We start from the raw sequence: 24,737 nt of genomic DNA on the forward strand, positions 1-24,737 counted from the left end.
TGTTAGATGGTCAAAAGTCTCGAATAGCCAAGCAAATATTGATTTTATATCTAGCAAGCTATCACAAGCAACGAATGAACTGGATATACTATCTAAAGAGGACCCATTGACCTCAACACTGGTAAAGGGCACAAGGATCCACGAGGCCTTTTTTGGAGAATTGAGGAATATATTTGTTAGGTCTGGCAAGCAAAACGGATCCCGGGCCCATCAGCCACCTCGTTGGTACACAGGGGAATGTAGGCGGGCTTGTTTGGACCTGGCTATAGCTATAAAAAGTGGAGCAAGCCAGAATATCCGTCTGGCCAGGGCTGCTTACAAAAGTACGATCGCCAAATCTAAACGTGACTGGGATGAGCACAGATGGCAAGACCTAAAAGAGGCAGGATCCCAAAAAGATCCAAGAAGATTTTGAAATGTCTATAAATGGGGTACTGATGGTAACCCGGATAAGCCGCAGAATTGGGTCCCTCAAGAAAAGTGGGTTGCTTACTTTGCACCTCAATATGCAAAGGGCGAGGTCATTAATCAACCCTCGGAGGTACCTTTTACACCTTTTTTAGAAGACCCATTTTCCTTGAGGGATGTGCAGCATGCCTTAGAATTGGTGGCCCCTGGTAGAGCGCCAGGGATTGACGGCATACCTGCGGATTTATTCCTGCAGGACAAAGACTCTTGGGGCAGCTACATACTTCTTCTGGCAAACGCGGTTGCAAAGGGAGCCCCCATCCCACATTCCTGGAACGGGGCCGAAATCATACCTGTTTTTAAGAAAGGGGACAAATCCCTACCCGGAAACTACAGACCAATCAGCCTGATCGACACCACCCAAAAATTTTTTGGTTGGCTGATTCTTAATAAAGTACTGGTGTGGGAACGGGAAGGGAATATCTTATCCCACTAGCAGGCAGGCTTTAGAACTTCAATTAGCACGGTCGACCAGGTTTTGCATTTTGCTATGCTTTACTGGAAGACGGTGGTAATCGGACGTGGCATCCTATATGCTGCATTTATAGATCTTAGAGCTGCATTTGATCTGGTTCCCCGTTCAATTTTGTGGAGTGTTCTCTATAACATGGGAATGCCTGGGTCTCTCCTCTCATTAATTAAAAAAACTTCATGATCATAATTTTGCCCAGATTAGGTGGGGCAGCCCTAGTAATGTCACCACCCAGTTTCCTGTCAAAACCGGAGTGCGCCAAGGCTGCGTCTTGGCGCCAACTTTATTCTCAATGTACATTGACGATGTGGCTAAAATGTTAATAGACTCCAATGTTGATGCACCTATTCTCGCTGGGGTGAAAGTTCCTATTTTAATGTTTGCTGACGATCGTCTTTTAGTAGCAAAAACCCCGAGTGGGCTGCAGAAGGCCTTGCTGATTTTCGAAAACTTCTGCACCACCCGAGGATTGGAAGTGAATGTGCTTAAATCTAAATTTATGTCTTTTAATGCTCCAAAAACTTATAAGGGTACTGTTTACATGAATAAAAAACCTCTTGAGAAGGTTCAGGCCTTTAGCTATCTGGGGGTTTGTATCCAGCATGATCTATCTTGGAACCAGCAGATTGAACTGGCCACCTTGAAACATCGGCAGCTTACAGGCGCCCTGAATCTAGAACACACAAGGTCCCTTACCAAGCCGATATCCCCAGTTTTATCAATATACAATGGGAAAGTGGTTAGCTCCACATTATATGGAGTGGAAATTTGGGGGTTCGAGAATCTACTAGGTATGAAAGCCTCAGAAAATTGTTTTCTCAGAAATATAGTAAAATTACCTCAGAGAATCCCCTAAGCCCCTATTTTTATATCTGGGGTTGTCTCCTATAGCCTTAATCGCATCTTTGCGTCCAGTCCTATATTGGAGGTGGATTTGGACTACTCCCGAATTAGAAATATATACTAGGGGGCTGTTGGACGTAATAAGAAGCGACTCATCTCAAAAAATCAAATGGTTAGCTAACATTCGGGGGGTACTAAGAGAATTAGGTCTCGAGGAACTGTGGGAGGACCCGACAAATGCTAGGTTTCCCCCAAAGAAAGTTCTCAAAGACTTGCTCCCCTTTCCTTGTCTGACATGTTCTTGGACTTTAAAGATAGGCCAAGCTTTGAACCCTTCTGGGACGCTATCACAAAGCCCTTAGACCGTAAGCTCTTCTTTCAAATGAGAGTTGGGAGCTTGCCGATCAGGGCGTTCGCCAACAGGTGGACTAGTGGGGGCAAGGTAGCTTGCCCAGCATGTTCAGCCTCCTTGGAAAGCATAAGCCACCTGCTGTTCGAATGTCCTGTGTATGCGCCCCCTCGGCAAATTTGGTTATGCCCTATGTGTAGGCTTCTGGGTACCAGGAGTGGAGCGGTAGCAGTTAGAATAATACGCACTAGTACAAATTTGACCGTGTGCATAGCTGCAGCCAAATTTCTAGGCTGGGCCTGGGCAATCAGAAACAAACTGATGACAGTTTAATTTTAACTTCTGGGGGAAAAATCCTATGCATGTGAAATCTGTTTTAGTACCTTTTTAGGGTTGTATTATCAATCACTTTCATGAACTTGTAATTTTTAATAATATTTATTTAATGCTTGAGATGTTTTTATATGTATTATATGCTTTTATGACAATCGTTGAATAAAGCTTGCTAAATGGAATGGCTTCACTGTGAGTGACTCCATTCTGTTCTTTCACAAGGAGCATATCAACACACAGTTGTTTTGTTCACTGCCAGGAACTACTTTGGCAATGTGTGCTTTTGTAGACCACATTTTTTTTTTTTTTTGCTTTTGGCAATGTTTGTTATAATGGTGAGGGCCTGGCAGCTTCCACACCAATAAGTTTTTACAAAAACCATGCCAAAACAAGTCACACATTGACAAAACCAAAAGGCTGACCAACAATTTTAGACCTACTGGCTTTACCAATGCTTGTTTATTTTTATGTTTCCCCTAATCTTATTACAAACGGTTACACTGATTTCCCAATAAAAATATTTTGGGGAAATACTAGCATACATCAACACATTTTACTAAATGATGGTGCAAAGAAATTGTGGCTAAAATTGTACAGTAGTTTAGCTAAATGTTTTTTCATTTTTTTGTGAACATTTTATTTTGAAAGCAAAGAATCATCAATCTTGCTTTCAAGCTTCTGCAAATATTTGCATCTAATCAGAGAGCATTCTGGGAGCAGTATGCTATACATTGAAAACTTGTGTACACGCTTTTATACTGGAACACCTGTTAGTGGTGCAGTCTGAGCTTACAACATTTACTTCCAGCCCTCACCGCATTAATGAACCATAAATACAAGTTTGAACAGCATTAACACATGGACACAAATATTACCTTAACTGCAGTCAATGCCTTTCCCTTATCTATAATGTGGTACTGTAAACTGGAAGCCTTCTGGGTTTGTGCTGTAGGGGGTTGGACCTAATTGTCCCAAGGACAAAATACACATGAAAACTTGTTGCCCTTGACCCCTAACAATATGTCTCTGTGGTCGAGCTTTAGGAATTCCACATCCCTGCTGAGGGGCAGCTCAACTCCATATAACCTTACTTGTGGGATCATCACATGCCACAACATTTTGGCCCCCTTTCCTTGGCCTTCATAGCTTTATCTCCGGATCCTTTATGCCTCTTCAATTTATGCCCCAAGGGATTTATCATACTAAAATACTTCCTTTGGTGTGTAACATTTTTTATTTTTTTCCTATCTCTACTCTGTACATCAGTTCTCTTCTACTTTCTAAAAACTGTATTCTTCCACAAGCTCTTCAGAGCTCTTTTAACAGGTAATTGTAAAGGAATTAATTTCTTCATAGTCATTTATGTATTTGCCCATATGCTTTACCTAGGAAACAAAAGCTTTTTCTACCACATCCTGAAGCTTTTCTACAAGAAATCCCACTATTAATCTACAAATGTGAGCTAAAATGTTATCAAAGAGCTCCACCTAATGCTAATGCCTCCGGTGAAGAATAATTCAGTCAGGTAAAGAAAACAAACTATCACTATCCCACAAAGATGCCCAAACTATGGCCACCATATTTTTCATAGTATTGCCCATAGGTTTCCCTAGTCATAAAGATGGTGGCTGCATGCATGTGGTGGGTACAGCAGCCGAAACCGCGAATAATAAACTATCAAAGCGTGAGCCGTCCAACTTTGGTATTGCACGCCAAATCCTGCCCGTGATCCTGCCATCTACTCAGAGATGGGAAGCAAAGTAGTGTGGCTGAGGTGCGAGCCAAAGTGAAGTTCACTTTGATGGCTTGAGCATCAGATAAGCAAAACCAGATTAAACGCCCAAATACCCTCATATTAATACACCCAAAGATCCTAAAAACCATTTTAAAAACCTCAGTATAAGCCTTTATTAAAATTAATTCAGACAATCAAATATATTAAAAGCCAATCAACAAGGGAGATACACACTTCAAAGAAGAAAATAAATACTTATATGAATCCTTACTAAACATGTAACCAATCTAGACATCCATAAAGCCTCAAAAAGATCATGCTTAATACATATCTGTGTGTGAGTAGCAACAGAAGGAAGATGGCTGCGGGTTCTGAGCTTTTGTATCTGTACAAGAATGTTGAGATGTTTACCATACTAAAGTTCTATCCTTGCTGCTGCTGTGTGAGTTAGCAATGAAGGAGCATTGCATAATATTGGCCCTTGTGCCTTCCCATAAAATCCAAACACCAAAAGGCACTTTGCGAAGGCACAGTTATCTTCCTCTGTGCCCCAGCAAGGATCTAGACGCTGTTTGAATACTGTCATAGCCTATGAAAAAATCCAATTAGAGTCTGGCTCCTTGCCGTGCCACAGTGACACACGTATGTGCCCCAGCAAGCAGACAGATGCTGACTGGATTTTTTTAAACACCATCTGGTTCAATGCTGGTGCACAGGCACGTGTCTGTGCCCCAACAAGTTTCCAAGCTCTTTGGATCTTTTCGTAATTTTTTTCTTTTAGCCAAAGAAAAAAAATCTTTCAATGTCTGGTTCCTTTCTGGGGCACACTTACGTCTGTGCCACTACTAGGAAATAGGCACTATATGGGTTTTTCCTTTAGTTTAATAAATTCCAAATAGCATCTTTCTTCTTGTTAGGGGACAGAATTGTGTATTGCAGACATTTGTTTTGTTTGTAGTTTGTTTACTACCCAGACCCAACAATTGGTTTATAATGTTTTTTCATTGTATTCGGGCCATGCATCACTTGATAATGAAAACTCTTATGAATGTACATGGAGCGTGAAAAACCAATGTTTTCATTAAATGTCCCTAGAATTTAATTTTAGAGCTAGAGTGTCATCTGAACAACTCAGTATTCTGAATTACCCTCAAAGCCAGGTAATTCGTAGTTTTCTAAAGCACACAAATACCCAGAGGTGTCCTGGCGCAAGCTCTGCATGTACAGATTGGGGAAAAAGCTTACAGGTTTCCAAATACCCATGTTTTTAATGCTTTCCTAAAGGATAGCAGGCTGGTTACGGATTTGACAGGCAAAGGTAAGGCGTTCCATGCCTTAGCTGTGCAGATACCAAAACTCCTTCCACTCCACATGGAGTGTTTGAACTAGGGAATTATATATTTTTTTGGGCCAGAATTAGCTCGGGGTCCTACTTGGACAGTACCATTTGAAGGTCTGTCTCAGATATTCCGGGCCACTGTCATGTAGTGCGTTCATCAGCAATGCATAAGGTAGAGGTCTTCAAACTTTTGTAGGTTGAGCCCCCCAGCTGAATTTTTTTAGACGTTCGGGCCCCCCCACCACCTGACAGACATTTCTGGACTCGACCGCCACGCGCACATTCCGGGCATATTCAGCGAATAACATTCAATACAATAAGTGTTTAGTAAACTGCAGGTTTGTGAGTGGGTGTGGTGAAATGACTTGTGTACAGGGGTGAGTAAGGCGACCATATGAATTTGGGTGCGCATGTTAGTGCAGAGTGGAACGAATGAATGTATGGTTAATGGTGGGCTTATTGGAGTGAGATTGAACAGTGAGGGGGACAGGTGATTGAAGTGTCACAAGTGCAGGTTGAGTAGTGTGCTAGTGTGACTGCAGGGTTAGGTACAGGGTGAACAGCGCAAGTGCATTGTGAGTGCAGAGTGATCACTGTGAGTGCAGGGTGAACGGGTGAATGGTGTGAGTGCATGGTGATCACTGTGAGTGCAGGGTGAGCGGGTGAATGGTGAGTGCATGGTGATCAGTGTGACCGCATTGTGATCGCTGTGAGTGCCAATTTGCTGGATTACAGAGCACATTACAATTAAGGATATTAACTCGTAACTCTCCATTCTTCGGTTTTGTCAAGCTGGTAGATATTTCCATGATCTGATATTCAAAGAGGTGTTCACCTCTAAGGCTAAGAAAGAGAAACAAAGCAGGAATGGCTGGAAGCACTTGGTAAGGTCTCACTGACAGAAGCTGGTTAGATAGTTGGGAATCTCCTGAGAGTGGTCATTGATGGCCTTCAATGTGGAAAGGAAGAAGGATGAACTCAAGGTCAAGCCCCAACGGCTGATTATCAATATTTGGATACAAAACTTCCTGCTGCATCTCAGACAGGAGGGTAAACATTTCTATTAGATTCTAGTACAGATTTATAATTGAACTGTGTTTAGTGGTGAAAAGGAAGTTATAAACCTGAATGAGTCTGAAATTCAAAGTCAGCTAGTTTTTAAGCATGCAGCAGCGTGTTACACTCCCTTGGTATCACATGTCAACATTGGGACATGATATATAATTTGTATTTATATCTATTGGCAGAATATACATAGACTAAAACATGATAATTCAGGCTGACATGAGTTCATCTGCTTCATTATTACATTGTTCCTCTTCACAAGGTAAGACTCTGTATTTCAGGCACTTTTAAAGCTTTAGGAATGTTTCTACAGACTATCACTAAGCTAGGGTGTGATTGCATCAGAGATTTGAATAATGGTCTCAAAGCTTCTCGGCAGGTGAGCACTGTAAATCATAACTGTAGTCTTGGGTCGCTGGTAGGTGAAAAAATTCACATTAATCCTGAGTAGCACATCCTGCCATGCTGTACTGTATTGCAGCTTCACTGGGTATGGAGCCTGATCCAGAGAAGCTGACGCAGGTGGTATGCTCCCCGGTGCACTGAACTTCTCCAGGTGATGTGCATGCGTCCAAGGACTGGTCAGTGAAGCAATCTTTACATTTTTATCCATTGGGGTCTCGTCTACAGCAGGCACTTCCATATCTTCTGTGTTGCAGAAGTTGGAGTCACAGCATATTCTACTGACCCAGTACAACATTAACGAGTTTCTAAGGTAGAACTCTCTTCCACAGACGGCTTGTTCAAGAGCATCCAGACAGTCCTTGAATGCAGTTAGAACAACATTACTCTCAACTGTGATGTTCTCCAGCCCTTAGATGCAGTGAGTGACATCAAGAGAGCATTGTTTGAAGATACCTGAGCATTAAGCTGGTGCTGGTAGCAAAACACAGCTCGCACAGTAGGCAATCGAGCGCCGAGCAGCAGCACACAGACTCGTTCGACTCTCCAAGGAGGGGGTTAATTCACAGAGTTGACAGCTTCAGCTGCAGTGGGAGGCAAGGAGTCTCCTCTGCTAAAACCGAAAGCGTGTCTGTTTGTTTGCTTTCGGTTTTAGCAGAGGAGACTCCTTGCCTCCCACTGCTGTGAAAGCAGTCAACTCTGTGAATTAACCCCCTCCAGGGAGAGTTAACAATACAAAAGAACGGGCACCTCGTGCCCCATCGATCTCCCCTCCCCCAAGAACACTTGCACGGACAGAGGGAACAAAGGTCAGATTCGAGTGGAGTGCGCGCCCCCCCCTGGAATGGTGTCATGACCCCCCAGGGGGGCTCGCCCCACAGATTGAAGAACACTGGCATAAGGCCTTAGAAATTATCCTTTGACTGACTGGTAGGCATTGTAATATCGAATGGCTTGAGAGACTGTGTGAAATTTGAGAATCTGTAGCAGCAGACGTGCTGCCAAATTGTTTAATGTTTGCAGTTTATTCAGCAGTTGCTGCTGCATATTTAGGTAAAGGTCATTGCAATAGACTATTTTCCATAGTACTAGTGAGGTGACTACTGTTTTCTGTGAGTCAGAAGGAATATACGGAAAGAGGTTTTTTTATAGTCCTAGGTGTATAAAAGGAGGCAGAGATGACCGCATTGACTTGATCACAAAAGGCATGCTTATTATCTACTATCACTCCAAGATACCTAGCCATTCTCACTATAATTGGAAGAGTTCTCAATTACTGCGGCCACAAGGACTGGGGGCCAGAAAGTTTTCTGATTTCCAAACAGAATTACCTCTGTCTTCTTTGAGTTTAATTTCAAGCAGTTGTTATTTATCCAATTGCTTACTGCATGCGTGCAGTTATGGAATTTTGTTTGTGTTGTTATGCCTGCCTGAAAGGTAACTAAAATTTGAGTGACGTCAGCGTAGATTGTTAATGAACAACCAAAGGGTCTGATGAGTGTAGCTAAAGAGGTGACATAAATGTTAAACTATGTTGGGCTTAATGAGGATTCTTGCGGGCACTCCTCATAGTAGTGTTAACGGTGTGTAGACAAAATCCTCCAGTGCTATAGATTGTTCTGTATCAAAAGTTTGTGATTGACCGTACCGAATGCTGCAGATAGGTTGAGTCAGACAAGGGCTGCTCTTCCTCCCTAATCAAGGACGGCCCTTATCTCCTCTGTAGTCATGATTAAGGCAGATTCGGTGCTGTGGCCACTTCTAAATCAAAACTGGGTAGGGTCCAAAAGGTAGTTATTCAGCATTCAGGAGAAAGGTAGTGGAAGTCGGGCAATTGGCGGATACTTGCTGGGGTCCTTGGGGTTCAGATTGGATTTTTTAATGAGCAAAAGCACTGAAGCTACTTTCCATTGATTGGGGAAGTGGCCTGTCTTAAACATTCTATTAAATATGCCTGTGAGATTAGTGGCAATGATCTCAGGTACTAATTTAGCAACCGAAGGAGGGCATGGATCCAATGGCGAGCCTGACTTTGAGGATTTAATTTGGATTGTAACTTGCTCTGGTGTGAGAGCAGTAAATTCTTCAGAGACTGCATTGTTAGGACAGGATTGAGGGGATGTGTCTCCTGTTGCTATGAATGACTTATTGAATGAAAAATCTTATAAACCTTCATCACTTTGTTTTGAAAGAAGTTAGGGAGGGTATTACAAAAGGATTGACTGCTGTCTGCAAAGTTGCTAGGAATAGTGGTTAGTTTGTTCACCGTCTGAAACAGATCTTTTGCCAAGTTGTTTGAAGCTTCAGTTTTTTTGTAAAGAGTGATTTCTCTTTTCCTGGAAGAGCCTTGTAGTCTGCCATCCCTTGCCTATAATTTCCTTTCTCTATACCATTATATTCCTTTCTCCATTTTCATTCCTGTCTTCTACGGCATTGTTTCAGGCTCCAGAGATTGTCAGTAAATCATGGTACCGTAGGTTTGTTTACATGTTGCTGAGATACCTTGGTAGGAGCTAGGGTAGTCACTGCCAAGTTACAACAATTAGAATAGTTCAGGGCTGCTTGATCTAAGGCCTCTACATTCTCTGGCTTTGAATGGGTGAGAATCTTTTTTAATGGATCAGATTGGATTTTGAGCCAAGCACTTGTGCAAAGATTCTGGGAGGCATTATCAGGCAGTGCGCGACCAGGGAGATTTATTTGAAATAGCACTGCCTTATGATCTGACCAAATCAGGGGCAGGGTGCTAATTTCAGTTAAGAAGAAATTTTTTGTAAAGATCCGACAAAGGGAGGGCCTGCTTGGTGTGTTGGGCCTATTACAAATTGGATTAAAGCAAGGCATGACATGGTGTTGATTAGCGTCTTTGTTTCTTTATCCGTTTGCTCTTCAAAGTAGAAAGTAAACTTCCCTAAGACTGTAAAGTAGTTGGAGAATAAACATGATTCCAGTAAAGTGCTGATAGTAGAGTGAAGATTATTCTAATGCTGGGAGGACGATATACTAATGATCCTTTACAGAAATGGGTTTTGAACACTTCTCTATTGAATTAAAGGGCTTCACGTCCCAACAAGGTAACTGGTAGTAAGAATGCTGACATATTCTCTTGGTATAGAATGGCTAAGCCTCCTCCTCGCTTATGAGATCTATCTAATCTCTGAATGGTGTATCTGGGAAGAATTGCTGCAACCAAGTCTGAGTTAGACGACGGGTCAGCCCATTTTTCAGTTACATAAACTATGCCAAGCTTATGGTTATCTACAAAATCAGAAAAATTGTTACCATTTTTTACCAGGGACGTGGCATTATTAAGGGCACAAAAGATCTTCTCTTCTCTGATCGCTTTTATCACCTGAGTGTTGTTTTTAGATATCAATATATTGTAGTCATCAGCCTCTGGGCTCACTATCAGCGAGTGCATACTTGACACGTTTCTTTGGAGGCTGTGTTACTAAGACATGAATGGATCTAATCTAATGCAGTTTGAACTCTTACCCATCAGGTTGCACACCCGCAACTATTCTTCAAGTAAACACGTGTCTGTGCAGGTTGGGGCATAAAACCAGCAGGGGGGCTGGAGCTTGGCGAAACCGAGTGCGAACGGGCGCAGACGGACTTGCCTTAGGCATGCCAAAGTGTGCAAGCAGTGCAGACGCACTGTCTGCATTTCTAAATAGCCCCATAGAAGGGGAGGAGGGGGCGGGTCTAGGAGGGGTGGCACCGAGCTGACCCTCTAATGGGGTATGGTGTAATGGCCAGAGCTGCCGACTTCAGCACTGGGGATCCAGGTTCGAATCTCAGGGTCGGCTCAACTTTCTGTGATTCTGGGCATGCCACTTAATATCCACATGCCTATGGACAGCGCCTAGAGACCCTCACCGGTGATTAGCCATGTTCTACAAATCCAAAGTCAGTTCAGTACAAGACAAGCATTGAAAATGAAATAGGTGTCGCCTTTGATTAAGTTAAAGCCATTTGCTTTGCTAATGGTATTGTATAGCAAAGCAAATGGCTTTAACTTAATGAAAGGCGAGACCTATTGCATTTTTAATGCTTGTTAAGGTAGGATACTATGGTGCCCACTCATGGATTCTCCCTTGCAGAGGTAGACTTTCTCTTTACCATGTCAGCACAGCCCATGTTCTAGTTAAGCAAAATCGCAGAGGCAGAAACGCAGAACAGGTGATCTGCCATAGTATCCCATCCAGGAAGCAGAGATAGTCAATCTATTCGCCAACGCTAAACCTTCATTCCACTCCCTAGATCAGCTTCCCACAAGCCTGGCTAAAGACCTGAAGCTCATCTTAGCCCCAATATGGTGCAAGATAAAACCAGGGCTAGACACTGAGGATATGAACAACTTTAGACCCGTATCGAACCTACCTCTCCTATCCAAAATTCTGGAAAGTTGTGTACTTCCACAGCTAAACCAACACTTGGAGAACATCAAGCTCCTAGACCCACACCAATCGGGATTCAGAAAGGGTTGCAGCACCGAAACCGCAATCCTAAATGTCTTAGACGATCTACACAAGTCACTTGACTCAGACCAATGCTGCCTTCTCATTCTCCTAGACTTTTGTGCTGCTTTCGATACAGTTGATCACACCCTGCTCCTCAAAATCCTCCATGAAAGAGCAGACATTAAAAGGACGGTCGTACACTGGTTCTCCTCCTTTCTACACAACCGCTCGCAAAGAATACAAATTAAAAACTTTGAATCCGACCCCCTTCCCGTCAACAGAGGTGTTCCACAAGAGGGTCAGTACTCTCCCCCCAACTTTTCAACATCTACATGGAACCCCTCACCACAATGCTCAGGAATTCCAACATCCCCTTCCACCTCTATGCGGATGATACACAGCTTTATCTGGAAACCACCTCCATTGATGACATACACAGACTAAATGTCACGCTCAAAGAGGTCCAACAATGGCAACCACCTTAAACTTACTCAAGAGAAAACAGAAGTACTCCTCATCTCCAACAGAGACGAAGTCCCCAAATCGAAGAATGGCTCAAAGCCATTGACGCCCTCAATAGCACCCTCACGCCAACGGACTCAGTGAAATTTCTAGGTATCACCCTAGACCCCAAACTGGACATGAAAAAACACATCTCAAGATCCGCCAACAGTGCTTTTCTCAATATGAAACTTCTATACAAAATAAAACCCTTCCTTCCCCCGCAAGACCTTCAACAGGCCACCCAAGCACTGGTGCTCTCCAGAACTGACTACGGAATCGCAGCCTTGACCGGGACAGCAAAATCTCACCTAGGTCCCCTGAAAACTACCTTCAATGCTGCAGCAAGAATGGTCACAGGAACTAAGAAATTCAACCACATCTCTCCCGCAGTCAAGGAACTTAATTGGCTCCTAATTGAACTACGAGTCAGCTTCCGAACAGCCTGCCTCACACATAAAGCTCTTCACACAGGCAAACCAGAATATCTGGCCGCCAAACTCAAAAGGGCCGGCCAGTCAAGGAATCTCACAAGTTTCAACACGCTACTACTCATCCCACCGAAATCTCGGAAACACAAAACCGCAACTAAATCTTTTGCGGGAAATTAACCTAAGATCTTGAACTCCATCCCCCCCACATCAGAATGACAACCTCTTTCCCGAAATTCAAGATCCTACTCAAAGCCCTCGAACGTAACGATAAGAACACAAAATACTCCGGAAATAGTTCAACACATTACCATAACCTCGCTGTTTCTAAAACAGTCGTCTCAGAACCAACATAAATCGCCGGGTCCACCCGTCATACCTCGTCTTGATCGATAGACACCCCACTCGCTATCAGCAACTTAACTCCTCTATATGAACCCCCTCAGCCCCAACCCTCTTGTTCGATCACAAGATCTGTATTGTATATATGTCTATAATGCTCATAAGTATGTAAGTTGCGGATTCTGTTTATGCCGATAATGCTCATAATTGTACATGCTGTGAAGGCTCTGATACCCTCGGGTCCAGCTAGCGCTATACAAAACTTCTAAATAATAAAATAATACTGCGTACCGATCACAGGTCTTGATTCTCTGAGAGGTGGCCTAGCCTCTTTCGAACGCTGCTGGGCAAATGACAGGCCTGCTCTTGGCTGGATCTTTGCCAGGGCGCTTCCTGCTCAGCTCGATTGAGCCCATCGCTTTATATCGCGAGACCGCTGTGGGCCTCGCCTCCTAGGCAGTAATGGGTCGAAAGAATAATCCTGGGTCAGGTAGTCCCTGTGCAAATTAGAGTCCTTGGATCAAGCGCAGTGGAAATGAGCCTAGTGCTTTATAGCGCAACTTTGTTGTGGGCCCCGCCTCCCAAGCAAGGCCGGGTTGGGAACTGAAACAGGCTTTGTGGCACTTTTGTTGCCAGGGGCCGATATTGCGGTTACGCTGCAAAACCGGCCCCAGGTAACAAAATGGCCCCCCAGGGGTCTAAAACTGGCCCCCACCCTGGCGGCACACGGAGGAAAGGCCCCGTTCTCGCTACGGCCGGTCGATACCTGCTCCCCAGTAGTCATGGGTGGCAAGTATGCTTCTGGGACACGTAGTTCTTGTGTATATTAAAGTTCTTGGATTACATCCATATCCAAGATTTGCAATTGGCTGGACCTAAACGAGCTCTTTTTTGAACCCTTGTGCTGTTTCTGCTAGTTTCTCTAGATCACTGACTGAACTATTCTTTGCTAAATGTGCATAGGAAAGATTGTTAAAAAATTCTGGAATGTCCACAGTTGTTGCCCATGCTCAGATTCGCACTTGCCTTGGCACTGCGCCTTATTTCATTTTGGTTAACAACTTACACCATAGGTTCTTGCTAACCAGACTATGCCTGAATACTGTCCATTTTCTTGTTGAATACCCAAGGCAAGGTATGTTTTCTGCTAACCTGCCGGTTTATCCATGCAACGGACAGTGTAATTTTAACATTTGGGGCAATTGAAGACACAAGTTATGGCATAAAGATGGGTTTCCTGAGAAATGCCTGCCTGTCAACATTTTCATGTAGTCTGGAGGGAAACTCCAATTTTTTTTAACTTTAATATGGAATTTTACTTAAACTTGTAGTTTAAGCAAACTGGATACACGTGATTGTAATTGTTACAACCTGAAATTATTTACATTTGCTTGGTCTGGTAGCACTCTTCTCCCACCTGTGAAAGTGTCTTAACAAACTGTTGGACAGCCCAATGACTTAAACATGTGACACTTTCATGCATGACAAATCAAGGGTTTCAGTGCAAACGAAGTTGGGCTTTTAAAATGAGTCACAGCGACATACACTATTTATGACTGTATGGAATGTTCGATTTTACATTGATTCTGATTCTGCATAAGCTGATAAGCAAGAGAGCGAGTTAGTTGGAAGGCGTCTTTGGTAATGTGCATTATACAGTTGCTCTTTTAAGTGCTTCAGTCACACACTTCTTAGAGGGCAGATCTGAACTTCTGGCAAGCACAGGGATATTACCCGGGCATGTTACTTGCAAAGACTGAGCATGTTACCAACATAAATTTCTAGCCCAATACCCTAAAAATAGTGCAATATGATTGTTAAAATAGGCCATTACTTGCAACCCGCACAAATCAATATTTGCTTGCCCAACCGAGAACAATTTACCCCAGCTGTGCGTGATCTAACCCAATTGAGCAACACTGCAAACGTGTAGAACCACAAACACCTTCTGGGAACAACAGAATAGAAGGCATGTGCCATTTGAGCTAACGTTTGTCCTTACGTGATATTACTGGTGCCTGTGTACAGCCTTCAATACCTTCGGGTCGAGTTCGTGCTATATAAAAATTAAAATCTGCAAAAAAAACACTACATAAACCGCAATCATTCCCGGCCGCGCCTGTGTGGAGGGCTGAGTCTCTCGGCGGCCATGCCTTGATCAGGCATATTGTTTTATGCGAATCTTCCCTTGGAAAAGAGGAGAACTGTGTTTTTGCCTGGCTCTTAATTAGTTTGGTACGAGCCATGGTTCGGTAGGTAAGGTCCGCGACGGAGATTAAAAGACCACAATAACACAAAATTACCGCTTTGATACCCCAGTGCACTTACAGATAACACTTAAGTTATGTCCAAAGAGAAACATGATTTCTCTGTGCTGGGTAAGGATTGTGTCAGCGCGTTCCATCCCTTTTATGTTCAGCACACCTAAATGCCTACGCTCCTCCCATTTCTGGAATTCTGAGTTTGCTTTTCGAACTACAATGTCCTTTCAGTGCTGCCGTAGCTGCGGCGTCAGTTGCTAGAGCAACAGAAGTAGGCTTTGGTAGGCCCGAGTCTTTGCTATCTGCTGTGTTTCCAGTCGCTGGGCTCATCACTGTACTGTCTCCATTGCCGTTACTGAAGCACAATGTCATTTCGAGATCTTCGAAGTAAGCACAACGTGTTCTTGTTTGTTCAAAATGTTTTAATTTGGTCACTGGGTTTCATGTCAGTGATGTAGCTAGCTGCGGGTGCCGCCTGAAGCACAATGTCATTTCGAGATCTTCTAAGTAAGCATGGCGTGTTCTCTTTCGCTCAAAATGTTTTAATTTGGTCGCTGGGTTTCATGTCAGTGATGTAGCTAGCTGCGGGTGCCGTTGTCATGGGTACGAAGCTTGATCTCTGCCAGCTGCGTGTGACAGTGTTGTGGTACTGACACAGATGGACGGCGAGAGTGCACTTTTTAAAAGCAAAAAAAAACAGCCTGTGTACTGCCGCCAGTAAAAGATCCAGTCCCGGTGGGTGGGGCCAAAAGTGGACAGGGCGGCAACAAGGAGGGACTAAAAAGCCTCCTTAAAAATAGAATGCCAGCATTTAGCCTAAGCTATGACGCGAGCCAATGGGAAGAGGGGGCGGGGCTTCAAGTCACCTTCCTCAACCTTATTGATTTCAAGAAGCTCTGGAATGCCGAGAGCAGCTCGAATGCCGAGAGCAGCGCAAGCACGCTGCTATCGCCAGCCGAGACCTAAAAAACAAATAGCCTTTTAACAAATCTGGGTAGGAGAGAGCTGCGCGAACACGCTGTCTGCAGTTCTAAATAGCCCGCCTTAGAAGGGGGCCTTGTCCACGGACATGGCAGGGATCCGACGCTCTAATGTGCGAGCTTGACAAACAAATGGGAAAATGAAACACAAACGAGTGTCCAGCAACCCCTCAAACCTTTACAGGCTCCCCTGTAGAAGGAACGATACTGGTAACATAAAACTATTTAAAAGGAAAGTGACAAATGAGTGCATAAAATCAATTAAGAAAGGGAATAAACCCTTTACAGTGTGGCAGGAGCCACATGCCTCCTGAAATTGGCACTTGACGTGTCTACAAGGAAGACAAATGGGTTTTCAACAAAAACCTGTGTAGCAGAGCTGCACGGACGCACTGTCTGCAGTTCTAAGTTGCCTGCCATTTAAATACAACACACCCTGCCCAACAGGTTGTTCAGGGCCTATACTAGGGGTGACTTATATGTATTGCCAAAGAAGGTTTTTGCCTGGCAAAATGTTGGGTAACCAAACTCAGAAGACCCAGAATACACAGATGTGTATATGTTCCTGCCTGAGGAAGTCTGAAGGGAGTTACTGTTTTTTAGGTAACAAAAACGCTCAAATCTGACGAATGTCATGTTCTATGTTTTCTAATGTGATCCAGTGGGATAAGGGAAATTTGACCTGCTCCAATAGATTCCTTAAGTCGTTCAAAATTAGAAAATAAATATTTTTTCTACTTTCCATACAGTTCTGAGTTTGATATCATTGAATGAATGAATGAATGATGAATGAATGAATGATTACGCATTTGTATAGCGCATGGCTACCCTTAGGCATCCCAGCGCATTAAGTACCTAGTCATTCCTCCAGCTCAAGGAAACAGGAAGGTTTTAAGCAGTTTCCTGAATGTAAGGTGATTAGATTCCCGTCGGATGGTATCGGGAAGCTGATTCCAAAATTTTGCAGCGTGAAGGGAGAAGCGACAGCCACCCATCCTTGTCCTTTTAATGATGGGGATTGTTAGCAGCTTCTTATGGTTTGATCTGAGGGTCCGTGGGATATAATGGAGCTGAAACATGGTTAGGTCCAGAGTCAGAAATGGACTTATGGACAGTGCACATAGCTTTGAACCAAATCCTTTGCTGCACTGGAAGCCAGTGCAACTGATGTAATGCAGATTTGGCCGAACTACGTTTAGGCACATCCATGAGCAAGCGAGCAGCACAGTGTTGTACTGTTTGCAGGACTTTAATAGTTCCCAGAGGTGCACCCAGGTACACTGCATTCGCGTAGTCAAGACGTGACAAGATGAGTGACTGGACCAACAAACGCCTAGCTACAAAAGGGAGAAGATTTTAAACATTTCTGAGAAGTCTAATAAGACCATAGCAAGTTGACGCAGCCTTGCGTGCATGTATCAAGAAATTAAGGTTGGGGTCTAACCAGACACCCAAACTCTTAATTTGCTTCTGGGGGGGGGGGGGCAGCCCAAGACAGCTTGGCCACCAAGGATCTAAATTGTTGGGTGCCATATGCCCAGTATCATTATTTCGGTCTTTGAACCATTAAGCTTCAAAAACGATGCATCCATCCATTCAAGGACTTTGCCAAGGCATGCGGAGAGGTTAGTGCCAGAGGTGTCATGTCTGGAAAGGGCGACTACCAATTGAGTATCGTCGGCGTAGGTGACCAACTGAACCCCCCAGGGAAGGACCATCTGACCCAAGGGCCCATGTGGATGTTGAACATGGTAGGACTTAATGAGCATCCCTGGGGGACGCCGTACTGCAGGGGAATCTGCTTTGAGATTGCCTCATCCTCAAAGACAGCAAAAGTTCTGTCTGTGAGAAAGGACTGAAGCCAGTTAAGGGCCAGCCCTGATACCCCAACGTCACTCAACCTCTGCATCATTATCGAGTGATTGACAGTATCGAAAGCCGCGCTTAAGTCCAATAAAATAATAGCAGCGCAGCTTCCGGAATCCACTATTTTCCTCACCTCTTCGACTACGGCAATAAGAGCCATCCCCGTGCCTTGCTTACATCTAAAACCCGTCTGGGTGTGGTGAAGGGCATTATTGTTTTCCAGAAAGGTGGATAATAGGGATTTAACATGCTTTTCGGCCAATTTACCTATGCCAGGTAACAAAGAGATGGGACGATAGTTAGCCCAGTCTTCTGGATCTAGATAGGGTTTCTTTAGGAGTGCCTTCCCTCTTGCCTGTTTCCAGGGGGGAGGTACCAGCCCCGCCACAAGGGAACAGTTAATTACGTCTCGTAAAACTGGCGAGATAGTTTCCGAGGCGTTTTTAAGAATGGTGGGGGGTGCAGCATCGGCCAGTGATCCAGACTTAAGGTTCCCCAGTAGACGCTGGAGAGTGGGTAAGTCAAGGGGGATAAATTCCTCCAGGCTCACCAGTCCTTCCGGGGGGGCACAGGGTACTGTGGGTTCCACCTGATGAAACCGCGAGTAAATATTGGAAACTTTTGCAGCAAAAAAGGTTGCTAGCTCATCACAGCGCTTCTGTGCGTTAGACGGTCCTATAAAAGGGCCCGCAGGAGAAACTAATGAATAAAACATTTTAAAAATGTCCCTAGGGGAATTAGAGGCAGAGGTAATCTTATTTAGATAATAACTAGATTGCGTAGTTTTTATTTTATTTTTGTAGGACCGAAGGGCTGCTCTATAATTACTTTTGCCAACTTCTGAGAAGTCCTTCCTCCACTTCCTTTCTAACTGTTTGCAGGATTGCTTGAGTGGTTTTTTTTTGTAAAACATATTTTTATTGTTTTTATTCAAAGGAAAGAGGGAAGGGAAGAAAGGGGGAAAAGAAAAAGGACAGGCGACAACCCCGCCACAAATCCCACACAGGGGAGTGCAATATGCTATGAAATGAAATGCTGAGAGCAACCCATATCAGTACAAGCTTCCTCAGATAAAGGTCAATCACGTCTCTCGTGCCTCCTCAAAGGTCCGCAAGAAACTGTCCTGGAGCAGTAAAAAAAAAAGGTGCCTGAAGCCATAGAAATCCTGGGTGCACAAGCTAAGCAGAGTCGCAACTATGGACAGAAACAAAACCCCAACTGGTTCTCCCCCCACCCCCCACCCTTCCCCGGTGGTGACAACACAGCTCCTTCCCCACCACGTCCCGGTGGGAGGACATACAATCCATTCAAACTTGAAACAAGTGCAGGGCCCGTAGAGTGGGCGGGCAAACCGCAGATGGTAAGCCTGATGACAAAAAGCGGACTAATGGGCCCCATCTAAATAGGAAATTCTTAAAGTCTCCCAGGAAGATGTCCGACATTCTCTCCATGCTCAGAAGACCCCATAACCTCGAGTGCCACAGTGATACAGCAGGTGCAAGTGGTTTTTTCCACGCCGCCGCCAGCGTGAGCTTAGCCGCCCCTAGGCAGAGCCATTGAATGCGCTTGTCTGCCTTAGTCTGGTGTTCCAGCAGTGGATCTCGGAGACCCAGTAAGACATGAGCCATCGAGTCCGAGATCGGGTACCCCAATATCTCCTTGATGTGGGAGAGTATCTCCGACCAGAAAGGGTGGATGATTGGGCAATCCCACCAAATATGGCGAAAGTCGCCCAAGAAGCCACACCCCCTCCAGCAACGATCCGAGGACGTAGAAAAAATGCGATGGAGTCTAGAGGGATACAGATATCAATCATACATGGTTTTCAGATGAGCTTCCCTAAGGCTCATAGAATGGTTGTGCGCTGCTACATCCCTCCAAAGATGTTTCCATTCCGTATCAGAAATGTCCCGTTCCAAAAGACCTTCCCACCGCTCCATATATCGAGGTCGCGGGGCGATCGCGGTGCGCAGAAGCAGGCTATATATGAACGAGATCGCCCCCCGCATCGCAGAGGTGCGAAGCAGGAAGGATTCGAAGAGAGAAAGCGGACGAGTAGCAGCCTCTCGAACCCCCTCCGAGGTTGCCCAGTGAAGGAGCTGGGCATGGCGATAGCGTTCTGTGACCGGCAAGTCATAATCGCGCATACAATTGTGGAAGGTGAGGGGAACATCCCCATGGAACAAGTGCGTAAGTGCCCGACATCCGCCCTCACGCCACTGGCGATAGGGGCTCTCCTGAGCGGCCGGTGGAAAGGCCGGATTAAAGTGGATGGGGGTGAAGGGAGACGGAAAGGTGGTCCAACGATCGTCACCAGTGACCGTATCCCACACCTTTAGAACCGTGCTAGTGGGGGTGCTGATGTAAGCATTCTTTGGTCGATCCATTTTGGGCTTCCAAGCTAAATCCCAAATCGATCTACCCGCCACTGCCCGGTCCATATGTAGCCAGTGCTTCTCCGAGAGTTGTTGGGACCATTCCACTATCACCCGCAATTGTGCAGCCTTGTAATACAGAAGCATGTCCGGGAGTCCAACCCCCCCTCCCCCCTCGGTCGACGGAGCGTCGTAAAAGGAATCCGAGCCCGGCCCCCTTGCCAAACAAACTTCAGCATCATCGTCTTCAGGCGGCGGAAGAAATCCACGTCTAATGGAATAGGGAGGGCCTGGAAAAGATAAAGGAATCTAGGAAGGAGGACCATTTTAAGAGCATGTATTCGGCCGAGCCACGAGAGGAATTTGGGCTTCCACCGATCTAAGTCGCAGCGCACCGACGCCAGCAAGGGGGGAAAGTTAGCTGTAAAGAGGGAGCCCACAGTGGGCGTGAGGCGGACCCCCAAGTACATCAAAGAGGTGTGCGTCCACGACAGATTCGTCAATAATCGCATCCGGTCCACCTCTGTAGGAGGTAAGGTCAAATTCAAGACATGGGATTTGTCAAGGTTGACCCGAAAGCCCGCCACTGCCTCAAACCGGGAGAGCTCCTCGTGGACAGGCGGTAGGGATTGAGCAGGATCAACTAAAGATAACAGGACGTCATCTGCAAAGAGAGATATCTTGTGCTGTTCCCCTGTGAAGGGAATGCCCTTGATGCGTTCATTCTCCCGGATCGCCAGCGCCAGGGGTTCGATACTCAGGGCGAAGAGGAGAGGGCAGAGAGGACACCCCTGCCTCGTACCTCTAGAGTGGGGAAACGCAGCCGACCGATGACCGTTAACCAACACCCTCGAGGTTGGTTGATGAAAATTCGCTTGGATCATCGTGAGGAATTGGCGTGAAAAACCGAAGGCAGACAGGGTGCGAAACAAAAAACCCCAGTCGACTCGATCAAAGGCCTTTTCCGCATCTAACCCCACCAGCACAGCAGGGATGTGGAATCTAGAGGCCTTCTCTATCAGGTGTATCACCCTTCGCAGGTTATCATGGGTCTGGCGTCCCTTAATGAAACCGGACTGGTCCGGATGTATAATGGCCGGCATCAAATCCTGCAACTGGCGGGCAATCAGAGAGGAGTACAGCTTGGCATCTACATTCAACAAGGCTATAGGGCGGTATGAGGCGCAGCTGGAGGGATCTTTCACCTGTTTGGGGATCACAGAGATCAAGGCCTCGGCCATAGTACCCGAGGTCTCTCCGGCGGTCGCCATGCTATTGAAAAGTAAGACCAGGCAGTCGACAAGTTCCGAAGCAAACGACTGATAAAAATAAGCTGTATACTCATCTGGACCAGGGGCTTTATTGGGTTTCAAGGCCTTGATCGCCATAAGGACCTCTTCCCTAGTAAAGGGGGCCGCCAATTGGTCATTGCTGACGGCAGAGACCTGCGGGAGTGGGAGGCCTAACAGAAAAGCTTCTTGCGCACCCACATCGAGAGAGTCACCCTTATACAGCGTCTCATAGAATCGTCCAAAGGTATCCGCTTTGTCCCCGTCCCGATGACGGATCGTGCCTCCCGAGTCCCGGATCCCCCCTATATATTCCCTCTCCCTCTTTTCTCGAAGCTGGCGAGCCAGATGCCGGCCCACTTTGTTCCCCTGAGCATACGACCCTCGGCGCAGCCGTAGGAGGGTGAGCTCAGCGCCTTCAGCTTCCCCCTAACAGCCGACAGTGGACGAAGAGTCGTGCGGGAGGGGTTCAATTTGTGGGCCCGCTCAAGTGTCGCAAGTTCAGCCTCTAATGTCTCCCGCTCCACCCTACGCAAGCGGTTGAGAGCCGCATTAAGTCCTATGCAAGTGCCCCTCAGAGAGGCCTTACAAGCATCCCAAGTGTTAAACACCGAGGTGTCCGAACTTAGGTTAAGCGTCAAGAATTCCCTAATGGCGATCCTCAATGCCTTACAAGAGCTCTCGTCCCGCACTAGAGCTGCTGGGAAGTACCACTTCCGGTAACCGTCCCCCCTCACCGACCACTGAAGATGGAGCGTCATCAGGCCATGATCCGAGACAGAGAGAGAATAAATCGTAGAGTCCCGGACATCTCCCCGTAGGGCCTGACTCACAAAAACATAGTCTATGCGGGAGTAGGTGTGATGTACATGAGAGAAAAACGTATAATCCCTGGTCTGTGTATTCACCGCCCGCCACCCATCTATGAGTCCCAGTTCTTCCATCCTATTTTTAGTCACAGCGGAGAAGACGCCAGAGTCTGACCTTTGGGCACGGGAACTATCCACGGCCTGGTCCCACACCATATTAAAGTCCCCCATAACAACTAGTTGGCCCTCCACAAAGGTTCCCACCGTATCCAACAGTCCCTGAAGAAAATTATTCTGCTGGGCATTGGGCACATACACGACCACAAACGTACACAGGCGTCCATGAAGCATTCCTTTAACCATCAGCCACCTGCCATCTTTATCACTACTCACTCCCATAGGCTGGAATTGGATGTTAGACCTAAATAAAAGGGCCACCCCTCTATGTTTTGTAGAAGCAGAAGACCTATATATGAGGGGAAACTGCTTATGCCGGAGCCGGAGCTCATCTCTACGGGCCAGGTGGGTCTCCTGAAGCCCCACCACCTCCAAATGATGATCTAGCAGATATTTCCACAATTTCAGGCGTTTCTGCGGGGAGTTAAGGCCCTTCACGTTCCAAGTTCCCACGCTAATAGGCATGGAAGCAAATCCGGCCCCCCGACTCTACAGTAGCTAAATCCAGCAGGCTCCCACCCCCCCAGAATACACCTCTCCAGTCTGCACTCATGCCAGGGACCCCCCCCCTCCCCTCCCAGGGCCGGCACCCCCCGGACCACTCCCAGCTCTCGTTCCCAAGCCGACAACAAGCCCACAGGGCCCAGCACAGAGCGACGAGTGCCCTCCAAACCCAGTAGCAGCGGGCCAGTAGACAATCCTGCACATGCACACCCGTCCATTCGTTATCACCACCCCCCCCCCCCCACACACCTACCCCCATTCACCCAACAACCCCCCCTCCCTCCCCACCCGGTACCCCCCCCCTCTCCCCAACTCCCCAACAACCCAGAATACAAACCAAATGAGTCCCGGAGTGAGAAAGTCTCCCAAGGGGCGTAGATGGGGACCCAAGGACGGGTCTCCTAGGGCCAAAGACCGGGGTGTCTTCTCAGAAAGTACATTGCTAGTTGCCCTGTGGCAGGGGGCTACCGCGCGATTGTTGGAGCGCTGTCTTATTTTAATTATAACTTTTGTCTCTGCTGACTACGAGCAGCATTGTATTCGACTTGGTCCTGCTGACGACAAGCAGCGACCCCTCTCTTTTTAATCACCCCACCTCCATTCCGCTGACTACTAGCGGGGACTCTTACCTTTAGAGTGGATCCCCACTCGTGCAGAAGCCCAGCCGCCTGCTGTGGGCTCACCGCCTAACGGGCTCCCCAGCGGCCGCGGGCGCCATTTTGGAACGGGTTGGTGCGAGTTAGAGCCTCGCCACACCCCCCTCGCCACCATACTATTTTAACGGCCCACATGTGTCAGCGCAGCGGACGAGCGCAGCGGGCGCGTCGTAGGCGTGCCGGAGTTGCGCCTGAGTTAAGCCCGTCTGCGCCCGTCCGCGGCTGACCGGGGCTAGGGACACGGCACTCTGCTATCCTTACCACCTACTCCTCGGAGAGTTTGAAACACCTACAAGGTAATTGGCCGCTTCCTGTTGCCATTAGCAGTAACATCTCTGCCCTCGGCCTCAGCCCTCCTACTTTGGTGTCTCGTCCTTCCCTTCCTACTCCCCCTTCCTCCCTGTCCTTTATTTTATTAAACACTAGATCAGCTGTGAAACACCACCAGGATCTGTTTATCTTGCTTGACTCCCAGAAGCCAGACATATTGTGTCTAACGGAGACGTGGTTTTGCGACTCGTCTTTGCCCTCTCTCCTAGCGGCTCTCCCCCCTGCTTACGCGGCCCTTCGGGTCGATCGCCCTGCAGGGAAAAAAGGAGGCGGCGTGGCACTCATCGCCAGATCAGAGTACAACTTTCAACTCCTCCCTTCCGTTCCTATTAACTCTGTTGAGTACCTTGTGGCTCGCTCTGTCACTTTTTCCCCCCCCACTTATCTGTTTACTTACTTATCGACCACCCCAGAATACTCCCCACTTCACATCAGCATTTCAGGACCTAGTGGCCACGCTGGCGGTCAATCATGCCTCTATTCTTATATTGGGTGATTTCAACTACTGGCCCAACGATCCGTCAGAATGCCCTGCTTCAAAGCAATTTACCGATTCGCTCCACTCATTAAATTTTATTCCCCACATTCATGTCCCCTCACATACCGGTGGACACGTGTTAGACCAAGTCTGGTCCCTTAATTACTCTATCTCCTCCATATCAGTGTCCCCTTGTTCATGGTCTGACCATGCTTCTATTTTCTTCTCTCTTCACCCTAGTCTATCAGTTAAGATCTCGCGGGAAAAAA

At 46.3% G+C, this 24,737-nt stretch overlaps 1 pseudogene; it reads right to left on the reverse strand.

The window, feature by feature from the left end:
• Nucleotides 1-6,966: 6,966 nt before the first annotated feature.
• Nucleotides 6,967-21,613, reverse strand: LOC144756453 (uncharacterized; annotated as a pseudogene).
• Nucleotides 21,614-24,737: the final 3,124 nt, after the last annotated feature.

This window comes from Lissotriton helveticus, chromosome 5_1 (genome assembly GCF_964261635.1).
Source record: "Lissotriton helveticus chromosome 5_1, aLisHel1.1, whole genome shotgun sequence".
NCBI lineage: Eukaryota > Metazoa > Chordata > Amphibia > Caudata > Salamandridae > Lissotriton > Lissotriton helveticus.